The sequence below is a fragment of the Rhipicephalus microplus genome, chromosome 6, assembly GCF_043290135.1.
Source record: "Rhipicephalus microplus isolate Deutch F79 chromosome 6, USDA_Rmic, whole genome shotgun sequence".
NCBI lineage: Eukaryota > Metazoa > Arthropoda > Arachnida > Ixodida > Ixodidae > Rhipicephalus > Rhipicephalus microplus.
The window spans coordinates 113,782,147-113,809,919 of NC_134705.1; the positions used below are offsets into that span (position 1 = coordinate 113,782,147).

The 27,773-nt window shown below is 45.1% G+C and overlaps 1 long non-coding RNA gene across 1 annotated transcript; it reads left to right on the plus strand.

The window, feature by feature from the left end:
- Nucleotides 1-20,159: 20,159 nt before the first annotated feature.
- On the plus strand, nt 20,160-27,133 carry LOC142765434 (uncharacterized). Its single transcript, XR_012884246.1, has 3 exons — nt 20,160-20,322; nt 21,644-21,729; nt 22,094-27,133. It is a non-coding gene; the product is annotated as an uncharacterized LOC142765434 (long non-coding RNA).
- The last annotated feature ends 640 nt before the right edge of the window (nt 27,134-27,773 follow it).

Below are 27,773 nucleotides of genomic sequence, written 5' to 3' on the forward strand. Positions count from 1 at the left end.
ATAATCACAACCATCATCGTAACGTGAATAGAAGACGGAGATAAACGACACATCCAAGCATGATAATCATGACACGGAAGTCATGCGTGGCATCATTTACCTCCACCTCCTCATGTTGTGCTGATTTTAAAGTGACATATCAACTTTTCTTATTTGTGCTTCGGATATCATCGATTTCCAGTGTGCGCGGGATCTGTCAATTTTTTTTCCTCTCTATCGTCTTCCATGCATTCATTCGTTGCCTGGAGGGGCTTCTTAATTTCGCGACGTTGGCCGGCTCCAGTGATTGAGGAGACAGCCTGAGATACCTCATAAAACACGAAAATCAACCGTCGTGCGCATCGGCGGGTCAGTGCCTAGTGTGCGCGGCTGCCAACCCGAAGATCGGCGGCTTGATCCCCGCCCGCGCGTTCGCATTTTTATGTGAATTGGGGGCGTTTGGGCTTCATCTTTAACAGTTGAATGCTATAGCACGCACATCAACTACTTAGTGCATACTTTTTTTGTATGATGCTATTCGAAAAGCTTCACGTGTGGATTACTTCAATGTAATCGATAAAGTTCAAAATGGCTCGTGTCAGTGAAACTTGCGGTGGCGGCTGCATTTCCGATGGGAGCGGTAATGCTCGAGGTCCACGTGCAAAGATTTTGGTGCACCTTAATGAATCAAAGATTGTCAAAATTTCCGGAGAGCTCCACTGCGGCGTCTCTCGTAATCATAAGGTGGATTTGAGACGTTAAACCCCAGCAATTATTAACATTAGTAGTAGTAAGTGAACCCTTTGCATGTGGCTGCATACTGTGTTTTAAGTTGCATGCAATAATGTTCGTGAGATATATTCTAACTTGTTATGCACACTAAACATGGTTTTAGGGGAATACGCGCAGTAACGCGTGTGCTTCTGTAATGGTGTTCAGCTTTAAACCACGAAGTCTTAGTGATAATCACATATACCGTTATGCCCGATGGCATTGATCGGTTGTACCACGCTATATTACTGTGGTATGATATGTTGTACTGCGAAGTCCATGTACAATACGCGTGTGTATATACGAAGCATGAAAGTTCTTTTCAGTGCATTTCAAGGCAGACGCATGGCTATGTGATATAACATCTGCTTGCAACGCAAATGACCTGGATAAAATGCTGACTTGGGCACAGAAATTCTTATTTTATTATTTATGTTTTCTCGCACCCTTTTCGATTTTTTGCTAACTTGTAAGGTGATGATTTTTTACTCATGCACAACCAACGACGCCGATGCCAGAATTTCTGCGAAAGTAGCTCTTTAGCGCTTTCGCATTAAAACACACGATAGGTGCACAAATCATTCGGTGGCGGGGAGATAAATATAATCGACTGACGAGAAGAAGACTGCTAAAATGGCCTTCCCCTGCTTGACACCTTAGTCAAGTGCGTACGGGACCAGGCAAGGTTTTGTTTTTTTTGCGATGACAGTGGATTGATAAACAAGAGAGCGCTCCTTTAATGCCGAGGCGGTGACCACCGCTACACCACGCTCAAGACTTTTCGATAACTATTAGTAATATCATTATTATTAATAATATTGCAGTGCAGTCCAATCTCCTCCCGCTAAATGAAGATAAAATGAAACTTTTTAAATACGCAAACTACCTTTCAGCTTGGTATAACTGTCACTCAAGCGCACGAATAAACAGAAAGGAAGAGAGGACAAGCGCTTTCTCGCAATTAAACGATTTAATAGAAAGGGAAGAATATATAATCAGGCAGTCAAAAAACAACGCATGAGTGTGCAGGCAAAAAGCACACTCGTGGCGCTTTGAGAACACATAATAAAAGAAGAAAGTTTGTCTCGGAACATAATCTAGAAAAGCAAACTCTTTATCGTGCAGCAAAACCGAAGGCTGGCTGACGAATTGTTCTCCTCTTTTTCTTATGTGAAAAGCTTCCCACGAGTCAATTGATTGTAAGATTGAAAAACTACTTCGGTATCCCGAAAAGGAAGTTAGCACCCGCACTCTCTGCAATGAAGCGTGAGATGCGATGCCCCTGAAGATTTTAAAAAAGAATCCTGCTCTCTAAGACGAACATTGGTGCACCCAGGGAGGATTGAAGAAAGATTGCTGGAGTGGAAGCACCCGCATTGCCTTGCCAGCAGAAGTGAAGCCACCTTTTGCCACTGCCAAGATGTCGGAAACATGTTCTTTTCTGATAGTGGCTACTTAGAGATCAAGTGGCTTTGATATTTTATGTAAATTCTACGTTAGTTCTATATTAAAAGACATTTGTTCCCGACGAAATATCAAGCAGAAGCGAGTATATTAATTGAATTTTCAAAGAACTTTGCCTCCAATTAGAGGCTCACTAAGGAAAACTAGTAACTGTAAGACGTACTTGGAGCACTATGTGACCCGGAAAAGTTCCCACGTTAAACACCTTGGGCGTGCGAGTGTCACACAGTCCCGTTAATTAGAAAGGCGATCGCCGGGCTAATTCCAAGGGCCGAAGTATTGGCCCCCCGAACCGCACCACGAAAGCGTGGACAATTTAGAAGTGGTCCTTTTTGGCGTGCCAGCGGGCGCCGGCTGTGGCCCAAAGAACAAGTCAGAGCCGAGAGTTGATAAACAAAACAAATATTATATTCTCAAAAATGGCAGATCGAAAACAATACACAAGAATGCACACTCCACAATAGTTACATACAATACGTCACCAATCAAACAACGTACTACACAGTACAATCAGCCACACTCAAAACAACGGACACAGACAACGATACGCACTACACTGCAGTCACATAAATTGAACAACCAAGACACTTAAAGACTAAAGAGATAGAAAACCTATCCAGTCCAAAGTTCTTGGAACAAAAGTCTGGATGATACTCTTCCGAGAATCACTCACTCAAAGTCCAGCGTTGTTGTCGTTCCACGCCCTCGAAGTTTCTATTCCTGGAAACGTCGCGTCTTCAATTGGCCACTCTCCAAGCTTCAAACTTCTTCGCCCGAACACGTCGCCTTCACACACGCAGCGGTCGCCACGCGTCTTCGCTCGATAGCGGTAAACACACACTCTTGCCTGTTGCTCGAGTCGTCACCCCTCAGGTGGAAATCGTCTTCTTCTCCCGCTTTGTCTCTACGGACAAAACCTTCGCCGACTACACGGCGGAATCCCTACGCGCTCTGGCGCTAACTTCCGTCTTCTCCTTCGAAGTTTCTCTTCCAGGAAATCTCACTTCTCCTGCCTTGTCCGTACGGACAAAACCTTCGCCGACTACACGGCGGAATACCCTACGCGCTCTTGCGCTAACTTCCGTCTTCTCCTGATCTGTCACCTCGGCTGCTCGGTTAAATACCTTCCGCGCCACATTCCAGAAAGTTCTCGTCATTTCGTCGGCGCGATACGCAGCGAAGGCTGGGGAGAGGCGCGAGACTGCACGAGGGCCGTCCCCGACCGATGACTCAACCCAGCAGAACACGCGCCTTTCCTTCTAGAACTTTCCAGTGCTTGCCCGGCCACCGCTGTGGGGTGAGGAGGTTCATCGGCGAAGCCACGCTTCCAAGGGGAGAGCGTCGCGTGCCCGGGGAGCCTTTAGATGTTTGTTTTCTTTTTCTTTTTTCCTCGCCGCGTCACTCCGGCGCGTTATCGCAAGAATTTGGCGGCGCGCCCATTTTGAGCGCTCGTTCTGTGACACTGCCCCCCACTTTAAGAATGTTTATCTCATAATATTCAAAACTACACAAACAAGCGCGAACAGTCACCACACACTCTCAAAGACTCTAACATAGTCCGTCGCTCATGACATGTCACATTCACAATATAACACTCAATACAATTGGACATTACAATTCAATCTCACACACATGAAATATAACCGCAGGTACATGAGTACAACGCTTTATCACACATTCCAAACAATACAAACGTACAACGTTCTGTCTTTACAACAATTATACAACACTATACATCACATCACAGCACAAACACTTCGACACTTGTGACACAGGATAACACAACATTAACACAACATATGGCACTCAGCACTGCCAAACACATTCTGATTCGACCTCAGCCTTATCCTGTGCATTTCGAGCGGCGCTTGCGCCCTTTCTTGCGGTGCTCGCTCGATCTCTTCTTGTGTTTCCACGTTCTTTTTCGGCGAGCCCTTTCCAACGACGATATCTGAGGCGGCGTCTCAGCCATCGTTGTCACTTCCGACACCGTTAACGGTTCATAACATCCGACGGGTCCTGTGTGTTTATTTACCAGCTTGTTCATGTCTCTACATTTGTCCCAGCTGGCCAACTCCGTCTCCTTTACACTGTCGGTCGGTTGGGGTCGTGCCGACGTAAGTCCAGTTGTTCGGCCCGTGAACTCATTCAACACGATCATCTTCTCATTCACGGTCTCTTGTACCGCGGCTTCACCTTGGGCTCTAGTGAGATCCGTCACGGGCGGCTCCTTCACTGTATCTCGCTGTCGCTGGGTTGGCGAGGGTTCTATCTTAGGGTCTTCTGCCAAGCATTCCGGATCATTCGGTCCTCGCGCCCCGTCGATGTTTCCGATGACAAGGTCATAAAGGGGGGTCGTCATACATAGAGCGGTAACCTTCCCGCTGAAGTACGGGGTTTCCACCTCAATCTCTGCTTCGGGAAGCATCCGAACCGTACGGTCAATTAGGCAAACCGGTTTCGTTCTGCCTGTCAACTCACTTTCCCGTACCACATTTCTCCGCACGATAACCGTGGAACTACCGGTGTCTCTTAGAACGGTAATCTTCTTGCCTGCAACCTTTCCAGGCAGCGTTGGCATTCCCTTCGTAACTCCGGTTGGCTGTTTTGACATTACAGCACCCACAATAGGAATTTTCTCCCTATTCTTCAGCTCTACGAATCTATCGGTGACAGCATTATTATCAGATTTCGGTGCCGCTTGCACACAGGATACCTGGTGAGTTTGACTCGCTCCGTTTCGACATGCGTCTGCTTTGTGCCCAGTCTGACCACACTTAAAACATTTTACCGCCGTAGGGCTCGTAAAGATCGTTCGACAGTTTTTCGCACGATGACCCACTCAGTTGCACAGAAAACATCGCGGAATGCTCTCTGGTGCACGCTTCTTTTCTTCGGGAGCCAATTTCTTCGAATGATCGGGACAATTCTTCTTGACCTTGGCCAAATTAGTTCCACCTTGCGCTTCCAAGAATTGATCAGCCAATTCAAGCATTCCTTCAAGTGACTCAGCCTTCCTCTCTTTCAAGTACAGCGACAGGCTTGGGTGGCAACTAGTAAGAAATTGTTCTCTAATTAGGAGCTCTCTAAGTTCATCGTACTCCTGCGCTGTCCCTGAAAGTTCAATCCATCTGTAGAAATAATGGCAAAGTCGGGCGGCATACTGCGTAGCCGTCTCACCATCAGCTGGCTTTCCTGTCCGAAATCTGTCCCGGAAACCTTCTACAGTAAATCTAAATCGCTTCAGCAAAGCAGCTTTCACCTTTGCATAGTTGGTTGCATCGGTCGGCGTCAGCCTACCGTACACACTGAGCGCTTCACCACTCAAGCAAGTACTCAAAGCAGTTGCCCATTGATGTTCCGGCCAATCCTGGCTCCTCGCAATCGTCTCGAATCTGTGGAGGTACGCGTCAAGGTCGTCCTTCCTTTCATCAAACTCTACGAGCAGCTTGCTTGGGTTCAAGTGGAAGCCATGTTCCCCCCGTTCGCTGCTTTCAAATCTAGCTTGGACCGGAGTTTCACTTCGCTGTTGCAAACGGAGCCGCTCGAGTTCCATCTCGTGCTGCCGCTGCCGTTCCCTTTCAGCCATCTGCGCTTCTCTTTCTTCTCTCGCCCTTTCGGCTGCCAACTTTTTTCTCTCCAGCTCCAACTTCAATTGCTGCTCTCTTTCTTCTTTCATCTGTCGCTCCTTTGCCTCTCTTTCTTCTTTCGCCATTTCAGCGGCCAGCCTGTCTCTCTCCAACTCAGCTGCTTTTTCTTCCCGGGCCCTTTCAGCTGCCAACCTCTCTCGTTCCAACTCAGCTGCTTTTTCTTCCTTGGCTCTCTCAGCTGCCAACCTCTCTCTCTCCACCGCCTCTTTCTCCTTCTGGCTTACCCATTTCCGTAGTTCGGCGCCAGAAAGACCCATCTTCTCACCAAGAGCGACTAACTTTTCGAGATCCATTGTTTCTCGCAACTAAAACCTTGCCGCGTGCAAAAAATATCTGCCTAAATCAGTATATCGGAACACTCTCCTGCACTCGTTAACGAGAACACTTCGCAACACATAACATCGTTCCGATAGCAGTATCAACAACTCGAGGCTCTTTCTCACTACTTCGGACACACTGTGCACCAAAAGGTCATGTGTCGCGGACGCCAGATTAATTGTCACACACAGGTCCCGTAAATTAGGGAGGCGATCGCTGGGCTAATTCCAAGGGCCGAAGTATTGGCCCCTCGAACCGCACCACGAAAGCGTGGACAATTTAGAAGTGGTCCTTTTTGGCGCGCCAGCGGACGCCGGCTGTGGCCCAAAGAACAAGTCAGAGCCGAGAGTTGATAAACAAAACAAATATTATATTCTCAAAAATAGCAGATTGAAAACAATACACAAGAATGCACACTCCACAATAGTTACATACAATACGTCACCAATCATACAACGTACTACACAGTACAATCAGCCACACTCAAAACAACGGACACAGACAACGGTACGCACTACAATGCAGTCGCATGCATTGAACAACCAAGACACTTAAAGACTAAAGAGATAGAAAACCTATCCAGTCCAAAGTTCTTGGAACAAAAGTCTGGATGATACTCTTCCGAGAACCACTCACTCAAAGTCCAGCGTTGTTGTCGTTCCGCGCCCTCGAAGTTTCTCTTCCAGGAAACCTCGCGTCTTCAATTGGCCAGTCTCCAAGCTTCAAACTTCTTCGCCCGAACACGTTGCCTTCACACACGCAGCGGTCGCCACGCGTCTTCGCTCGATAGCGGTAAACACACACTCTTGCCTGTTGCTCGAGTCGTCACCCCTTATGTGGAAATCGTCTTCTTCTCCCGCTTTGTCTCTACGGACAAAACCTTCGCCGACTACACTGCGGAATCCCTACGCGCTCTGGCGCTAACTTCTGTCTTCTCCTTCGAAGTTTCTCTTCCAGGAAACCTCACTTCTCCTGCCTTGTCCCTACGGACAAGACCTTCGCCGACTACACGGCGGGATACCCTACGCGCTCTTGCGCTAACTTCCGTCTTCTCCTGATCTCTCACCTCGGCTGCTCGGTTAAATACCTTCCGCGCCACATGCCAGAAAGTTCTCGTCATTTCGTCGGCGTGATACGCAGCGAAGGCTGGGGAGAGGCGCGAGACTGTACGAGGGCCGTCCCCGACCGATAACTCAACCCGGCAACCCTTTCCTTCTAGAACTTTCCAGTGCTTGCCCGGCCGCCGCTGTGGGGTGAGGAGGTTCATCGGCGAAGCCACGTTTCCGAGGGGAGAGCGTCGCGTGCCCGGGGAGCCTTTAGATGTTTTCTTTTTCTTTTTTTCCGTTGACCTTGCCGCATCACTCCTGCGCGTTATCGCAAGAATTTGGCGGCGCGCCCATTTTGAGCACTCGTTCTGTGACAGCGAGGGAAACGTTTCGTTTGTAATCGCTGAACGGTGACACATTATCATGCCCCTAGTAAACTGGCCGCCACAACTGCCATCTTGCCAGAGGAACGGCTTCACTTCTGCGCAATCATTTCCACTCCAGCAATTTTTTTAATCCTCCTTGGGTGCACCTTCCCGACTGACCTATGTACACTTTACCACAGCTAAGAGGAGTCAAACAACGCCCATCACGCAGTCTGCGAACCTTTTGCTGTGTTTCATGCGACCTTGCAGAAACTCTCTGTCCCTGCGCGAACAAATGGACTGCAGTTTGCTTTTGGCTGAGAAATGCGCATCGACTTTGTATTTATTACCAAGTTGCTTAAGTTCATACGATGTCTTATGAAGGTAAGGAATTACGGCTATCCTCCTATTTTCTATTTTCATCACGACGCCCCACGGGTGTACTTTTTGCCTGCACCCGCATGCGTTGTTTTTTGATTGCCTGTTTATATATTCTTCCTTTTCTAATAAACTGTTTAGTTTCGAGAAAGCGCTTGTCCTTTCTTTCTTTTGTTTATTCGTGCGCTTGAACGGACAGTCATACCAAGCATATCGAATTAGCCCAACTATCGATTCTGTTGCACCTTTAAACCCTTCATCGCAAATCAACCTGTTTTTTTTTCTTTTTTGTTCCTGCCTGCTTTTTCGCTATCGAACCTCATATCGCTTTGTACTTATTTCCATCACCCACCTGTTCACCTTGCCAATATTGACCCTGAAACCTAATGCCAGTGCCCTAATATACAAATGGGTTTATATTTCTACATTCAATCGGAACGTGCCTTTTACTTGACATTGAATTGTATATACGCGTTCTAACGGAATCCGAAATCGCTTCAGACGGCCAGTGCCTTCCCCTAAGAATTCTAAAATGTATTCTTCTTTATTTCATCCTAATTTGCATATCTTCCCAGACCAGGTTGTCCTTCCGGGGTCGCTAGTCAATGCCTGTTCACCGACGTTTCGCTAAACGCTTTTCTTTACCTGTCACATACTATGCCAGCCGTTTACACTACAGCTAATATTTTTCTGTTTCTTTTTGCAACTGCATTACAGTAGTATACACTTTCTGTTCCTATTTGCTGTCTTTGATGTTGCTCAGTCTCGCTTTGAAACTACTTCGAAAACCACTGACGTTGCTACCGGCTTCTGGGCCACTACTCGTCCCCTAGTGTTGTAAGTGAAGTATAGCCCGTACTTTGAAACGATTTCAGTACGCTATCTTTGGGCGTACCATAAATTGTTGGACAATAAACCAGTTTGCGGGGAGTAATTTTGACCCTCACGTAGGGTACTTCACAAAAAATTATGAGATATCCATGAACTAAATGATGATGAGTGGGTAAAGCAGTGGGATTGTATGGTGTTACCGTAAGTCGCCCGTGACCGTGAGCCCTCACGCATGTAAATGAGTGACGAACGGGTGTACAGTTATACACAATGTCTATTGCTTGTTATCCATGAATGGTATGTTGAACTGAGTTCTGGATTTTGATTTGCCTTCATTATTACTGCTTTGTGGGGTAGGATATAGCCTGAAGTTGGCGAAGAATATGTGCACGTTCTCTTAGTGGTTGTTGGTTGCTGTCAGTCACACGGAATCCATCATAGTGCGCATCGAGACGTCATGTACTGCACAAGGCTGTCGTTGCCCGTGATTATCGTCATTATCATCATCGTAATCAGCCTCATCGTGGCCATCATGGCTTAATAGTCATAATTGATCTAACGGCTCTGTAACACCCGCCTCCTGCTTGGGCCCATTTGTGGCCTGCAGTATTGTATAATATTAAATAATAAACAAATAAATAAAATAAATAAGCGGTACCTCGCATGTGCTATGCCATGATGGTGTGGTGTGAAACGCGTTTGTCCTTCATTGTCCTAATGGTGAACATTATGACGTATACTGGGTAACTTGCATGTGTTGTGCTGTTATGGCAGAAAGAGGATCTGTTGTCTGGAACGCGCTTCATCTTCATTGGCATCAGCAGCATCATCATTGAGGAACAGCAGACATCGCTCGTTTTTAAGAAGCTTCGCCCCTGAAATTGGTTGGCATCACTGCCGTGTACTTAGACATAGGTGCACAATAATGAGTTCCCGGTGGTCGAAATTTCCGGATTCATGAACTAGAGCGCCTCTCATAACCATATCATATTTTCGGAACCTTAAACTCAACAATACTAAAACGAAACTGCTGCTCGTAAAGCACACACTGACGAAGAGTGACGCCATACGCCTCTCTAGCTAATGGTGTCATCCATAGGAAGATTCGGAGAACTTCCGGTAATACTTTCTTCTGCTCCATGTGGAGCAGGTCTATTCCATTGGCGGATTGAGAGTGCTGCCTGTATGTTCCATTAGTAGATCTCGAGCAGCTCCGTCGCGCGATCTACTCCATGGAGGAACTTTTTATACTCCGCGAAAATCGGCGGATTCGACCGGAAGTCGCAAGCGCCCCATGCCTTGAAATGGTGCCAACTTTGGGCGCGCCAACGGCGCCGGTTGCGTCAGTGGCGCCTCGCGTCGGAGCTCACGTTTTGCTAGCGTAGCCTCGCTGTGCCCAGCGTGCCCACTCAAGCAAGAAGAGAGACGCGTGCATCGTGTTTCTGTCTGACCCTGCCATTTGCTCCAGAGGGAGCGCATTTATTCCACTGGTAGATTCCCTTCTGTTGCGCTCCGCCAGAGTCGAGTGCTCCAGCGCAGTGTTCGTGGGTCACTCCGAATCTGCCAATGAATGACGCCACGAGTTAACAGATTGAAGGTAGGTGGTCGAAGACAAGCGGCAATGTGAAACAAGATTGATAAATTCTACCTCTGTCGTGGTGATGTTTCGCGAAGTCTTCGATAGATTGGTACCAGCAGAGTTGTACACTGGCAGCTTGAATATTCCCTCCAAGAAAGCGATTTCGTAGCTCTCGATATTTGTCAGAAAAGTGCTTGCGTTTAGAAGCCGGGCGTTTCTGAACACGATAAGTACGATTGTCTTCTGATCTTTGTAATTTTCAAAGAACAAAAGCAAATGTTTTTACAAAGGCACTTCCAATACAAGAAGATGCTGGGGAGGTTATGAGGAGCAAGTGACCGGCACGGCTTGCGCACTACAGTGTGATCGCAGCTAAAAATGCACTAAGTCCTTGCTTACTTTTCTGTTGAGTACCAAGTACTCGAAATCGTTAAACATTTTTTCTAAACACACATCCACATTCTGTGGCGCGACGAGTCCACCCGAGTCGGCGTAATTTTTTTCGACACGCCCTCATCGAGTGAGAGGCCTACGGGACGGCATTATGCTCATCTATAGTATCAATTACCAAGCAAAGTACCAAGTGCTCTAAATCGTCAACTTTTTCCGAACACACACGCCTTCTTCCATAGTAGACTATGAAGTACTCCAAATCGTTAACCATTTTTTCTAAACATCCACACTTTTTTGACATGTATACACTCTTGAAGCTATAGGGCAGCTCAACGCACTCCATGGTACAGTGATATCGTACTGTAAGTCAAGGATGACCCGGCTGGTATTGCTGCAGTTCGAAAGAGAGCTCGCCACTCTCCATAGTAGAGTAATACATAGTACTCTAAATCGTCAAGCATTTTCTATAAACACATCGTGTCATAATGGCTGGCTCTGGGACAGCTTATTGCTCTTCCATAGTTGAGTACTTCGTTCTCTAAATTGTCAATCGTTTGTCCTAAAACACCCTTGCCGTAATTGTCCGCTAGAAAAGGGAAACCTGTATGTACTGGTAATAATATCTGGTTTAACGTCCCGAAGCCATGATATGGCTACGAGAGATGGCGTACTGGAGAGCTCAGAGACTTCGACCACTTGGGGTCCTTTAACGTGCACCTAAATCTAAGCACACGAGCCTCAAACATTTCCGCCTTCGTGGGAAATGCAGCCGTCGCAGCTGGGGGTCGACCTCGTGACCTTCGGGTTAGTGGTCGAGTGCCACAACCACTAGACCGCTGCGGCGGGGCAAACCTGTGTGCGCTACAGCAATCTATAATTGCAAGGATATTTTGCAAAGCTTTTCACGCTGGTTTTGGTGGTGTAGCAGATGTAAACATAATTATTACAGGAGTTGATTTCTGGTACTTGTAGCCACTTCTTTTCTTTCGGCACAGATCTATAGTGCAGAAAACGCTAAAGCGGAGTTTCCATCTATATGAAACGCTGATGCTGAGCCCCGTCACTTTCCAATTAGAGTTACGATATGCATGCCAAATCGGACTTCTTCGCGTAGCGCTAATGTTCATAAGCTCCGCTTCAGTGCCAAGAAAGGTTCCCCGAGTGTACGCCTGTTCGAGGCTCCGCTTTTCAAATGCGAATGTATTGCTTATGCAAGGTGTAATGCCTTGTACATTACGAAAGTAATGTACAACAACCTCGGAAAAGAGCAGCGCTTCGAGATAGGTAATAGTGCACTTCAAGTTCTAAAAGACTATGTCTACTTAGGGCAGGTAATAACCGCGGAGCCCAACCACGAGATTGAAGTAACTAGAAGAATAAGAATGGGGTGGAGCACATTTGGCAAGCACTCTCAAAGTATGACCGGTAGATTGTCACTATCCCTCAAGGGAAAGGTATATAACAGCTGTATCTTGCCAATACTTAGCTACAGAGCATAAACCTGGAGACTTACAAAGAGGGTTCAGCTTAAATTGAGGACGACGGAGCGAGCAATGGAAAGAAAAATGGTAGGTGTGACCTTGAGAGACAAGAAGAGAGCGGAGTGGATTAGGGAACAAACGGGGGTTAAGGATATCATAGCTAAAATCAAGAAGAAGAAATGGAGATGGGCCGGGCATGTAGCGCGTAGACAGGATAATTGCTGGTCGTTAAGGGTAACCAACTGGATTCCCATAGAAGAAAAGCGGGTTAGGGGGAGACAGAAGGTTAGGTGGGCAGATGAGATTAAGAAGTTTGCGGGTATAAATTGACAGCAGCAAGCACAGGACCGGATTAACTGGCGGAACATGGCTGAGGCCTTTGTCCTGCAGCGGACGTAGTCAGGCTGATGATGATGATGATGATGATGATGATGATGATGATAGTGCCTTGAATATGCTTACTAGTGTGCCGTCCGCGGCCGTCACGGTGGCACGAAGAATGATGCCTTCCACCGGCGGCCACTAGATGGCAATAGCCGCCGCGACCGTGCTATGCTGAGCCAATGGCCGAGCGGCCCGGGCCAGAGCCCGAGCGGAGTGGTATCGGCGGCATCTCTACCACGGCCGCGGCCGTGTCTCTGCCAACGTGCGCGTGCGGCAGGTGCCGATGGGCTCTCACAGCGCACTTACAGCTGTAGGACGCTGGTTGGGAGGCGATGCTTAATCAAAGTGATATTTTTTAAATGCGAAGCATTTCTTAGCGAACTGCAGCGACTTTGAGCGTATCTATCTATCTATCTATCTATCTATCTATCTATCTATCTATCTATCTATCTATCTATCTATCTATCTATCTATCTATCTATCTATCTATCTATCTATCTATCTAACTAGCCGCCTACGACTTTTAACTCTCCTGGCCTTTTCAATATTCGTATTGATAGCCAACTTGGTATGGCATAACATGACTGTATGAAGAACATATTCGACTAGTAATAACATGAAACTATTGACTTGTATGTCATGAATGTTATGATTTACATTTAATAGTGCTGCAGCTCTTGCGGTGGTTTCGTTCACATGACATTTTGCAAAGCTGGTATGGTTTGATATGATTGCATGGTGAACACAAGCGATGGACCCTAACATGAAAATCATGACATGCGTGTCATATAACAACATGACTACATGCCACGCTCATGATGGGCTCGCGGCCGTTCCGCTAGCGTCACATATACCAAATTTCGTATTCCGGTACGTGAATGAATGACGAAGAAATGTGACTGATGCAAACATGATAATCATGAGAGGGGTGTCATGTAACAACATGGCTACGCGCCACGCTCATGATGCGCTGGCGGCCGTTTCGCTAGCTTCACTTATACCAAATTTGGTATTACGGGACGTGAATGGATGACGAAGGTATGATACTGGTGCAAACATGACAAACATGAGATGCGTGTCATGTAACAACGTGATTACATGCTACGCTCATGATGCGCTCGCAGCCGTTTCGCTAGCTTCACATGTACCAAAATCGGTATTACGCAATACGAACGGACGACTTAGGTACATGACACATCCAAACATGATAATGACGACATGCGTGTCATGTAACAACATGACTCTACATGCGACACTCGTGATGCGCTCGTGGCCGTTTCGCTAGCTTCACATATGTCAAATTTGGTATTACGTGACGTCGATGAATGACGAAGGTATGTGACTGGTGCAAACATGATAATCATGAGATGCGTGTCATGTGAGAACAAGACTACATAAAACAGTGAAGGCGCCAATACATTTCGACGTGACGCGGTGCGCGTGCTCGCCGGCGTTCATTTCGTCGCGTCAGGCCGGTGTTGCCACGCCAGGCGCTGGTTCTGCCATATACTCGCAGGCGTGTGCCGCACTGCGTTGCTTTGACGCATGCTTGTTTCAGCATGTCCGACATCCCTCTGTCACGAAAAAAGGGAGACGTAGTGTTGTCTGGGTAACGCATCGGCGCTAAATGCCGCATGTCGCATTTCTGGCCGGTTGCCGTTGGGCCACGCCGACAGACACTGGTCGTGCCTGTCGCGCCTAGCGTCACACTATATGCACCCGGCAGTGCAGTTTATGAGATCTGATGCTAGCGCCAGAACACACAGCCTAGCGAGCAGGCGCAGGAAAACCATGTCTTCCAAAGAGTAGCCTAGAGAGTACACTCTAAGCCAAAAATGGCCCAAATGGGAGCAACGGCTGTTTTTACTCCTTCAGACCGACTGTTACTCTCCGAAAAGACCAAGCGGAACAAGATGGCCGACTTGTTCGAGAATGGGGGAGCAACTGTATTCATCTTAAGTTTGTAAGGGAGCAACGGAAGGAGGAACCGCTGTAAATGCTCTCGTCACGCAACGGTTACTCCCCGGCAGGACACCGCACACAAATATGCATGCCGCCCACATTGATATTCATGGGCCAGATTATTGTTTGTTCCGTGTGCCAAACATCACCAAACCAAAACAGTCATTTATTTATCATCCGTAGATAATAAGATAGCAGCGCTGGCTGAACACAGAAGGCCTGAGAATACAGTACGGCAAATACCTAACACACGCAGCAGCAGAATGGAGAGTTGGCACGTCAAAGCGGACCGAACGCCGAAACACGTGCAAAACAACAATAAAAAAGCCTAGACACGCCGTTCGTCAGCGAAGTAAGGGCGTCAAAGTCGATCAAGCACCGAAACACGTGCATAAGGAGCCCCCCCCCCCCCCACCCAAATATATCGGAGAAGAAAAAAAAAAGCGGACCCAGACGCGCTTCTCATCAGCCATACACTTAGTAGCACGCTTCACCGTGTAGTTTGAGGGCAGAATGACAAATCTGCGCCATCTGCGCCCGCACGACAAGTGTGGCGCTAGTGTAGCAAACGATGTAAGTTACAAAGTAATTTTTATTCAGTGTTTATGTTGACTAGCACTAAACAAAAATTACACTCAACTTTTTATATTTATTTATGAGTTTTAGTGTACCTCAGTTTTTTTTATAACTGTATTAGGAGAACACACTGAAATTATTGCGCTGACGCCTGTGCTGCCACTGCTCGACGTTTTTTTTTTTTTCGGCGCAACTAGGTTCGCGTTCGCACTACTTACTCATTTTCATATGGTCTGTGGTTGGCGAGCACATGGACGTGCGAGCTGTGAGCTATGTTTTGATCGTGTGTGTGTGTCGCAGATTTGCGTTTCTACTTATTCGTGATGAAGGTTAGTGTATATTTATCTTTATGGAGCGCGAAGTAGTTGTGGATTTTGCTGCTGGGTGGAACAAACACATCGTAAACACGTCTTCAGCTATCTGCAAGCCTGTTCGCTCGTCGGACAAAGGACTGTGCATGCATCAGCGTGCAGGTGAGTGGCATTTCCAGCAACATTTAATGCTCTTACAATACATTGTTGAGTGGTTGCGACTAAATTACCTCTATTACCGCCTGCATACCCTCTTGCTTCCCCTGTCACCACTGCAGTGCCAGTGTACTTTTGCAGTTAAAAGTTCATTTCCGCAACACTACCTCGCTTGAAAAAACATTGGGGCGGGGTTGTAGCTGCATTCATACTGGCACTTTTCTACCATTGGCTTTATGTAATGTTAACGGCTGAGTGTTGGGACCTTGGGCCGCATTTTTTAGAGATGTAAAGTGTATGTAAATCAGTAAGTAAACAAGTCATTGTCGCATAACTTCACTGGCATAGCCAGGCGGTTGCGCACAGAATTTTTTTAGGCCGGGCGTAGGGAGCCCAAATTGACGACCATATTCGCTTGCCGGGCCTATTCAGATAAGCGGACCCCCCCCCCCCCCCCTCCCCGCACGCCAAAAAAAAAAAAAAAAAAAATCTGCCCACATCACTGCGTCACTTGCTTCACCTCTGCGCTGAACGTACTATTTTATAAGCGCACCATCAAGCGAGCAGTTTACATGTTCTGTTTACATATTGACAGAACAATTGGAGGAGGAATGACCCAAATCTTTCAGATTTCTTTAGTGATGCAAAACCTTAGCAAAACTGAATATTGTAAAAGACAATCATAAATGCTGTATGTTCTCGTTAGCGCTGTCATTATTCTGCATCATGAAATCTTTATGCGCTGTGAAAACTTGGCATGCCGTTGAGTCACATATCGACGTTAATACCAATCGACGAAAATTTCGACAACCTCAATAACGCCGTTTGGGATTTGCCGCATGCACATAATTAGGCTGATTCCCACTTGGCTGTTCTTAACTTGACTTCACTGCTACCAAATGAAACAATATTTGATGCATGTCTTTTACTTTTTTTTCAGGGATATGACACAAATTTGGTTATACTGCAGATAAAGATGCTCCCAACGATGCTAAAGTACAGAAAGCAAGTGAATTTTGGTAAGTGCAGACTTTTTGTACTACGTATATGAAAGCATCGCTTTTTAGGGGCAAACTGTGCATGTGTTGGCCAGAGAATAGTTCATTATGCCACATGGTTACACTGGCACTGACAATTCGACATGGCTCCGCTGGCCCGTGTGTGTGCTCACACTGTTACCGTTAAGATAAAATGTCTATGTTTTCATTGCAGGGATTGCTGTTTGTACTAAAAAGCCAACTGCCAAGATTTGTTTACGCTGGTACTCCTAAAAGTATGCTTTCCCTATTTACTTGGATTTTGGCTTGCACAAAGCATAACACTTGGGCCTAGATTCACAAAGCTGTCCATGCGCAGGCCTTCATAACAGCGTTTCTTGACTTGCCTTTACCCTGTTTTCTGCAGATGTTTCGTGGGTTTAAAAGTGCCACAGCATGTTGACCTCCCTCACTCTGAAATATTCGCGTTCAAAGTTCCGCAAGAGTGGGCTTAACTTTCTTGTGCACCTCTTTGCTAGTCCAAGATACTGAAGTGTTATGCTCTTACTAGAGGTGGCAGTGTTTCTAATGTTTGTATTTCCATCACATTGACCAAGTATGCGATCTTGGCTTGACTGGTAGCAAATCCTCAACAAATGTCTTTGTGGCACATGTAGAAGGCAGTACAAAATAAATAGGCAGACATTCACACCGAGAGCTAACTTCTAATAATGCTTTTTTTTTTTGGAAACCATGGTGTGCTTATTCCAATTTGTCTAACAAGCAGTAACCTGTTTGGCTGTGAACCAACAAGACGTTGAGCTAATAAAAGCTTCACATCTTGTTGCTCTCAAATATATATGTATTGGCAAGCTATCTGTGACACTGTCAAACAAAGAATCAGAATATCTGTGCATGCCTTAAGATATATTGCTTCGTCTACATATCTCGTGGCTGTGACTCGTCAACCGAGTGAACAAATGCACCCTAGTTTTCTAAATTTAAAGCATTTTTTGAAGGTAGCACGGTCTACATTTATTTGTCTATAGTTTTGTCCAGCCGTTTGCGTCAGGTACAAAGAAATATACTGAAGATTATCATGTAGCCTCTGCAAATGGTTGCTTTCAAGCAGGCTTTGCATGCTTGGCTTGTGCCTACAGGTATTGCACAATTCAAGACGCAGCAGCGTATGATAGAACAGTAGAATCGAGAGCAACTATGTGCAGGAGCTAAATAAGTATTTTAACATGAGCGGACAGCACGTGTTATTTGCCACACACATGACCTCATTTAGAATGCCCATTGGTGAATGGGCTCATAGAAATGTCACTCAGCTGTGTATGATTAATGATTTGCCTTGTAACATTTCTTCCTCAATTCGTCTTTTCGCGGATGACTGCGTAGTGTACAGAACTAATAACTCTGAAGAAGACCACGTACATTTACAAAAGGACCTCAACTTAATAAATCAGTGGTGTGACCGTTGGCAAATGACGCTTAACACATCTAAGTGCTGCGTACTTTCTTTCACCCGTAAGAAATCGGTTTTAAACTTTTCTTACTCTATCTGTTCAGCTGTAATTCCCCGTTCATCTACATACAAATACCTTGGTGTCCATCTTTGTACTAATCTTGCCTGGTGTACTCACATCGACAAAATATGCGCGAAAGCAAACAGAACTCTGGGATTCTTGCGCCGGAATCTGCATCATTCCCCATCTACACAGTAAAAATTTTTACACCCAAAAGGGTGTAAAAGGGTGCTTTTACGAGAAAGCACCCTTTGCAACACCCTTTAACACCCATAAATGGTCGATTGAAAAAAAAGCACCCATTTGTTTGGGTGCTTGCCTCGATAGCACCCTAAAATAGGCTCTAAGGGTGCTTTTGTGCCTGAGAAGGGTGTAGGTGACGATTCATCAGATGGAATATGCAGCATAAGAAGAACACATAATTATAATATTTGGGATTTTACGTCTCAAAAACCTCGATATGATTATGAGGGTCGTCGTAGTGGAAAGCTCTAGAGATTTTGACCATTTGGTGTTCTTAAATGGGCGCTGATATCGCACAGTGCACAGGCTTCTACCTTTTCGCCTCCATCTGAATTTGACTGCCACGGCCGGCATCAAACCCGCGACCTTCGGATTGGCGGCCGAGCAGCGTAGCTACTGCACGAATATGTGGACCTTGCGTTAAATGACGGCCTAGACTTAGAATGTGTGAAGGTGCTCTCCGAATACAGCAGAATGCCAGCAAAGGCAAATCGCGTTTCAACTATAATGACAATTAACTGCAATCCACGTTACGAAAGCTCACCTTAGCGTTGGTTATAAGCTACATGTTTGCTGTGGATTATATACAGGAACATAATGTTCGCCCGAGTATGGGTGTGTGTGCGTGAGCCTGCGCATGTGTTCGCGTGTAAGCGCGATTGTGTGTACACCCGTGCATGTGTGCGTGCGCGTGTATGTGCGAGTCCGTGCTTGTGTTAAGCGTGCCTGTGCACATGTGTACGCCAATGCATGCGTGCGTTTACGGTCGCGTGTGTGTGTTGCCGTATGTGTGTATACGTGTATGTGTGTGCGCCTGTGAATAAGTATGCGTGTGTATCAGCCCGTGCGCCCTCAAATTTCGTGTGTGTGTGCGGGGGGGGGGGGCACTGCTTCTTAGTGTTTAAGGTCCCACACCTGTTCAGGCTGGGAGTCTATATGGGAGGTGGCTTAAGAAATGGCGGTGGTCAACGCACTGTACACGGACTAATCAGTACATGGAAAACAGCTGCACATTTTCGTACCTCATCATTGCTTACGAACTTGCTGTGGTAGCTGATTAGGTCCGCTGAGGCGCTTCTACGCTCGAAAACGTGGGTTATGACCAATTCACACGGAAAGCTGTCACTGCACTTATGCACAACCATCGTTTATATTAACAACGTTTAACAAGAACGTACCCTGCCTTTGCTACAGGTGCTTAGCTAGCTCATTGGGCAACCATATGGAATTATGTGATGATCATGTGGTCAGCAAAAAGTTTGTTATAAGAACCTCGGCACGTTTCGTGGTGCGTGACAAGCCTTCTAAACATCCGCGACTGTGGATTAATTTGTTCCAGCTTCGACTACGCATTCAGTGTTTGCGGCACCATACGCGGAATTGCCAGACACAGACAATGCGAAAAGAAATTCCTCTGGAAAAAGGTGTAGCGATGCTCTCCCGCTAATGCCACCGAGGACGAAATAATTATTGTTTCTGGCCATTCCATGGTGCACTTTGTTTTCCGCAAATTTTGCTTCACTATTTTTCGCCCACTGCAATCGCATTCCGTCAAAATACTCAAAGAACCCGAGGCTGGTAAATAACCTGCGTCACTGTGCTACTGGCTGGAAGGAGAGTTGCCGTTTACAAGGAGTCATTCCGTGCCGAACGGCCGTCCGCCGTATGCGCCATAGCGCTTGCATTTCGGCGCCGTCTAGGCGGAGGCACCGCCGCCAGTGCCTCCTCCTTCTCTCTCAACGTCGCTCTCTCTGTCTCATCGTCTTTCAAATGCGTTGCGTTGGTCTGGGGTCTTGGCCGCTGTGTGTGTTCTAGCGAACAGGCGCATATTCAATGGTGGTCACGCATGACACCGTGTTCGAAGTGACGCTCGGATTAAGGAATATTCATGGAGTGGCGGACACGGACAACTTGGGCCTGTTAACGGTGAGTGTACTGTTTTCGTAGGTAGTAATCATACAGCGCTAGCTGGGCGCCTGCAGCAGCGCTGCCGAAGTAGGCTGCCAGCCATTTACAACAGCATGCGTTCGCGGGCCTGTTGCAGATGCCCGATTAAACGTGTGACTTAACGAGTTCACACTGCTTTGCGCGATGTTGTGTAAGTGCCTGCATCACTCATACAGTGAGTGATGTGATCACTTAACAAGGGCGGGATTAGTTGCTGATCGCACATTGTCTCCACACTGCACAAAGTGATTGATATTGTTTTAAGATGTGCTTTGGGCTACATCGTAATAACATTTCTATTAATACTCAAATGTGCAACGTGCTTCTGTAGGTGTAAGCGTAAAAAAAGAAAGAAAAAGAAAAAAATTATGTACAGAGGCGCACTGTACGAAATGGCTTTTTTTTTTTGCTTAAAGACGGTATAGATGGAGGTGCTGATATACCGTGATGCTCCCAGCACGTGCGCCTCGGTCTTTTAAGCTATTTAGCACAAGTGTCACCAGCAACAGGGAAAGATCTAGCAGACTTCCAAAGGCGCGTTGTTGTGGCCATCGCCGTGCGTTGCTTTCCCTCGTTTCTGTTTGCTGTTTTCGTGCTTTGCCTTCATCTGCGATAACGTTCGGCGTTATAACAGAATCAAGAAAGTATACGTGACTGAGGGGAGCTATGTGCGGTAGCTCTAGCATAAGCCATGGCTGCTGCAATGTAGACGGCGTCTGCGCGCGTTGGTGTCGTTCGAGCGCTCCTGCTTGCTTGATTGTGTTTAACTGAGTATTTAGGCGCGGGTTACGTTTGTAAATCCCGTGGTCAATAATCGCTAATAGCGGGCCCCCTGATTGCCATCAGAAGATGGGCTTAGTTGTCGAAATATGCCAGACGCTTTTTCTGAAAGCAAGCTTTGAAAAAAAATTTTTTTAAAGAAATACTTTCATACGTGCTAGGCAGTGCCTATTGCAGGCGCAACTCTTTAAAAACTGGACGAGCTATCACATCTTTTATCAAATTACAATGAATTAAGATGATTGAATTATAGATGACGAATTTCTGTGCTAGATTAGGTGCACAAAACACATGTTCGCAGCCCTACGTCTAGAAAGCAGGCAAATAGGAAGCACAGCGTCAAATTTGGATTAGATTCCATTGACGGAGCGTCTTGTGAGGGTAGAAAGAACGAGAAAATTGTTCATTTTTGATGCCCTTATAGAGGCAGTCAGAATTGCACTGATTGGTAACTTGTAACAATTCCTCAGATTGTTAGAGGCGTGATTAAAGTCAGTAAATCTTTTACTTTTTTTTGCAGACCTTTTCGCTAGTGCCACGCCCAAGATCATTTGTTCTCAAGTAAAAGAGAAAGCAGAGATGTCTTCACTGTTTGTACATGAAGAGGTAAGTTTCTTGTGCGTTTTGATTAATGCTACATGTTCTGAACGTTGTACTTTATAGATTGTTTTTCACACTGGCTCACTACCCTAGAAGGAATTTGATTCTTAGGTGAGTTCAGGCTTTCTTAAGTGCCATTTTTGAGTTGTAGTCTTACACTTCACCTCATTTCGGGAATTTGCTGTATGCTGGAAAACTCTTATCTTTATCATACGAAATTATTGGAATGTATGGGTTGTATGCTTCGAGTTTAGTGTAATGTCAATTACACGCCATTTCGAAGGATACACACTACACATTCTTTATATATGGTGCTGCCAGAACAGCACGAACATCCTTTTATGAGAAGTCATATTTGCTCTTATTACAGGATGAGAGGGTGCCGCTGACGTCCTAGAGCAAGCCTACTTCCTGAACCTCCACATGGATAACCGAAAAATCTTCCGTGTCAGTAATGACGAAGAAGGAGTGACAGCACTGATGAGTTGATTTTTTTTTATTTTCAACATTGTCTACGGCCGCAAGGCCTTTAACAACCACCGTGATTGAGCGGCTTTTTCTCGGCGCGAGTTTTGAGTTTATCATAGAAGTTGTTCAGGCAGTACGACGCTGAAAATTTTAGTGTCACAATGCCTGAACAACTTCTTCTAGTGTGGTCATGGTAGATGAACAAATATTGTCATTTGTGTAAGGTATTTTGCTTAAATACAGCTGGACCATTGCACGCCAAACGTCCCAGCCACTTTGGCGACCTTCTGAATTGTGTTTGAAAAAAAAATGTGCTGACTTACTGCGTTGAAAACAGTGAACTGCTAGAATATTTCAGCGAGAAAAAAAGTTTTGTTCATGTGGCTAGCTTATAACTTCCTGGCACAATGCTGTCTGTGTGCTGTTTGTGGAAAATTTTGTTTTAAAACTACCGCTTATTTTTTCTAAAGCTAATTCGGTCTACGTGTTAAGTAAATGTGCTTCTGTAAGGTATTTGAAGCTCAATATTAATAGTGCAATTTCTTTGCCACATTCGCTTCCGAGAATAAAGCCAAAATGTGTTATGTTTGCATTTTTATTACAATATTGCACTTTGTATGAATATCTGAGCAGTGAATACTTACTCCACAGAAGGTTTATTTTGAGGAAAAAACATCTTTATACCTCTCAAGCTGCTGAAATATACGAAAAAATATCACAAATTTCACAAAATCGTGATTTTTGTCCGTATTGAGATGCAATTTGCTCCATGTTGTGATACAATGAAAACCCATCATTATACCTAAACTGTAAGAAAATGAAATTCTTTCTGTAATAAAAATCTTATCGCAAAAAGGACAGGAAAGAGCGCTGTCAACTGAATTTTATTGGAGGTGCTACGAGCGTTTTTATACTGAGCACAAGACCAGGGCTCATCTGCAACAACACATGTGTGACCATGACAAAATAATTTTAACCGAGAAAAGAATACTCTTTTTTGGAAAAGATAAGTGAAGGTGTACTGATGCATTAATCCTTGGCCTTCCTGATAAAGTTCTAAAATCTGCTTGCTTTTTTTTTCAAAAACCGTGTTTTATGAAACCTAGGACTACACTTACATTCTTTACGGTGTCCGGCCATGAGACTACTATAGCCCCTCTTAACATTTAAAGCATGCTGTCTTGCTTGATCATTGAAGCATTGCCCAGTTTGTCCTATGTTTACTTTTCCACGTGTTAGCGGTATCTCATACACATTAGATTGGCATTCAGTAAACCTATTCTAGTGACGAATGGTGCAAGATTTACTATTCCTGTTGCTGTAAGTACATGAAATTTTGAAAGCTTGCAAGGGGTGGAAAACAACAATGTCCTAAAATTGCGAGACACCTTATGTACGTAGTACCGTGTGACATGCAAAGGTGATTGGTCATTCTCTTTTTCTTTTGGTCCTGTTTCCTTTAACTTTATTTTCTGCAGGAGGGTTTCGCAAACAAGTGTGATGATGCTGTTGAGGTATTGGCTGGTGCTATCAGCCCAGGAGTGCTAAGAATGTTCTGCCTTTTGATAGTGGGCATTGAAAATTAGTAGAAAGAGGAATTGATACCACATGTACTCAGGGCACCCTTCAGAAGTCATGTTAGCACAAGGGTGAGGTCAGGCTTAAAAACCAGATTAAAAGACTAAAAGAAGCTCGGTATCCCAACAGAATCATCACACCCGTTTGCAAAACCCTCCTGCAGAAAGTAAAGTTAAAGAAGACAGGACCAACAAAAAACAATGACCAAAACCTTTGCATGTTATACCACATCACGTGTCTCACAATTAAAAAAATAGCCAGCAGATATGATATTAGCGTGTTGTTTTCCACCCCTTGCTAGCTTTCAAAAGTGTGTGTACTAAACATCAACAGGAATAGTCAATCTTGGCCTATTCGTCACGAGAATAGGCTTACCTAATGCCAATTTAACGTTTGAAGAAGTATTTTTTATCAGGTAAACCAATGATTAGTGCACCACTACACGTTCACTTATCCTTTCCGAGCGGGAGTATTCTTTTCACAGTTAAGATTATTTTGTAGTGCTCACACGTGTCGTCGCGCATGAACACGGTTCTTGTACTCCGTATAAAAGCGCTCGTAGCACATTCATTAAATTCAGTTGACAGTCAGTGCTCTTTCCTGTCCTTTCTGTCTCTTCCTAAAGTTGTCCTGCTGTGACTAGCACACAACCACGATGAACCAACTCTCCCAAATTAAGCTCTTGTTATGTAACACGTAGACCAAGTTTCGTATGGAAAGAAGGAGCGGTGCTTTTGAAATAAAATTTTTCACATACAACACCTAGACGGCATTCCAGAAAGTTCAGAAGGCAGCCACGTGACCAAATATTTTTCCTCTCCTAAATATTCCAGAAGTTCACTATTTTCAATGCGGCACGAGTTTTTCGAATACATTTGAGATGGTTGCCAAAATGGCTAGGACATTTGGCATAAAGTGACCCAGCTGTGTCATTAGCCATAATTATGCATTACCTCTTTTGTTTTTTGTGTGTCCTGACTCAGTTTTGTGTTCGTTTTTAGCTTATTGTGTTTCTGATCATTGTATTGGTTTCTTAAGTATTCGCTAAAGTTATATGTGCAAAAACCCGTATATGCTTGCATGTACATCATTTCTCATAACCAATTGTTATACATCCAGGAATACAAAGCTTAAACCACTGTGATTGTATACATTTGAAAACACTATCCATATATATTTTTGTGTGCATCACTTCTTGGGAACGATTGTGTACATGAAGGCGTATATAGTGAAATAATGGTGATTGTATATATTTGAAATAATCATAAGTATATATTTGCCTGTATTTCATTCCTATTAACCGGTTGTGTACACGAAGGAGTATTAAACTGGAAGCCACTGGGATTGTAGATACCCGAAAGAATTATATGCGTGTATTTCATTTGTAGTCTCTATGTACTTGAAGCGGTTTACTAAACTGAAACTAGTGTAATTGTATGTTGCAAAGAATTGTCAATAAAGTGAAACTGAAAAAATTTAATAAACATTTGAGGTGTTGCATGTGTAGTGTACGTATACGTGAACGTATACCTGGTGAAAAAGTTGTGTGGCAGAAGAAAAGTTGATGTTTTATTTGCCTATTAAATAAACGCAATATGCAAGGGCAGCAAGGCTTCATTTTCAGTAACGCGCATTATGCATATACTGTGAAGTATATATAGATCCAGCACAAGTTCATACACGATTGTACGCGTTTATATTTTTACCCACACGCAATGAATGGAGCTCGACAGGTGGCGCACCATCGATAATCAGGACCACTTTCTTTAAGTACTGTGCAACCAGTGCATGCTGATATCTATTAGTGCAGTCTAAAAGAATACTGCCACCCCTGCCATGGGCACTCAACACCCTTGTGCACCCTTCTCGCACCCTCCTCGGAGGGTGCTAAAAAAGTGATGGACATCGAAGGCACCCTTCCTTAAGGGGTGTTTTTGCAACACCCTACAGTTTTTTTACATGTACACCCTATTCTAAGGGTGCATGGTAAAGCACCCTTTTTGGAAGGTGCTGAATTAACACCCTTAGGGTGTCGTCCACGGGACAAGCTCATTTACACCCTTCTGGGTGTAGAAATTTTTACTGTGTACCATTCGGCAGCAGGCCTACCAAACGTTTGTACGTCCTCAGCTGGAATACGCTTCATCGATCTGGTCTCCGCATCAACAATACCTAATAGATAAAGTGGAATCCATCCAAAATCGTGCAGCCCGCTTCATCACTTCAATGTATAACCGCCACTCCAGCATCACCCAAATCAAACGCGATATTGCCCTTACTAACTTGGATTCCCGCCGCTCTGTCACCCGTCTATGCCTCCGCCATAAGTACTACTACAACTCGTGGACCAGTCGTCTATCGCTTGACATTCCTTCGCGTACATCTAGTCGACTTCATAATCATCTCAGTTTCAGACGCATCTTCGGCAACACTCAGTCATTCAATAATTCTGCATTGCCACGCGCCATCGCAGTTTGGAATAGCCTTCCGGATGAAATTGTTTCTGTAAGAGATCCGGTCAAATTTCGTGAGCTACTGCAAATTTATATGTTCTCTTGATTTTGTATAACGATGCTTTATTTTTTTCATTTTGTTTTTTTGCTGCATTTGCTTATAGTGTTTGTTCTTCTCTCTTCCATTGTGCAATTTTCTTTGTTTTCTTCGATATAATTTCTTTTTATGCTTTATGTTATTGTGATTTTTCTGTAACCCCCCCTACTCAATGCTCTTCTGGGGCCTGTAGGGTAACATGAATAAATAAATAAATAAATATAGGAAACAAGTTAACTGAACCTAAGGGCATCTTTAACTGCTACAAATATGCCTTGTTGAGGTGCTGCACATTTTCTTCCAGAATATTACTGTGTGAGACATCATGTGAACAGCGTCTACCACATCAGCATTTATATGGCTTGCCAAGTAACGTTTGGCCGAACCTTCCTTTTTTTTCACATTTCGTTTTGCAGTAGACATCCTAGAATGTAAGCGCTGCTGCAGTGTGTGTGACTCATTGTTATGAATTGATTCTGGCATGTTTAACCTCACACTTCTATTTTTTTTTTCTTGCAGCAATGAGATGCTTCACATATGCCTGCGGTGACGTTCTGCTGCGCTAGCCTGATGGAAACACCAGCTGCGAAACTTGAGTTCTTCAGAATTGGAGAAGTTGCCCTTCTCTCACCAATGATGACACAGACTGCCCTATGCTAGAAATTCAAGATTGTTTTTCCACGGATGACGCAGAAAACCTGTGATGTATTATGGTGTTTGTTTAGTGCTGGCTGTGGTGTGGCGAAGTCTACTTTTACGTGTGGTCACACGTCGCCTCATAAAAAGAACAATAAAGCATTTAGTTTCCTTTCAATATTGTCCACTTTTTGTGTTAGAAGCACCCAAGCAGTGCTCTTCCAAGGAGCTCTCGCCATGTGTTAAGCGTGTGACAAGCATGCTCGAGATAAATACTCATTTCCCCAAGGAGTAACTGGAAGCATGTGCAGTTGGTTTTCAGAGAGTAACTGCGAACACGTGGGAGGAACGGTAAAGAGTAACTGTTGCTCTTAGAAGAGCAATTGGTGGGAGTAATGGTTGGTCGGCAGGGAGCAACTGGTTGGAGTAACTGTTGGTCTGCAGAGAGGAACTGGAGGGAGTAACTGTTCATCCCCCGAAGGAGGAACTGAAAGGAGAGCAACGGTTCCTCCCTCTGCAGTTACTCCTTTTAGGAGAGTAATGGGAGTGGCAATGCAATTGCTCCCTGAAAGGTGCAACCCCTATACCCCTGTTGCTCCGTTTTGGCTTAGAGTGTAGATGCAGCAAAACCGGACTTGCACGTGCATATCATTTCCTTTTTTAGTTGTGAGCAGGGGGTTCACAGCTGATTATGTAAGCGCACAGGAAGCGTTCTTTGAAAACGTGCAAAAAAGGGCACTGACACTTCAGTGTGTCACTGTGTTCAGCGAGCGTTTCATTTTCAAAGTATCCCTGGCGGTCGGTACCAACAATGCTGA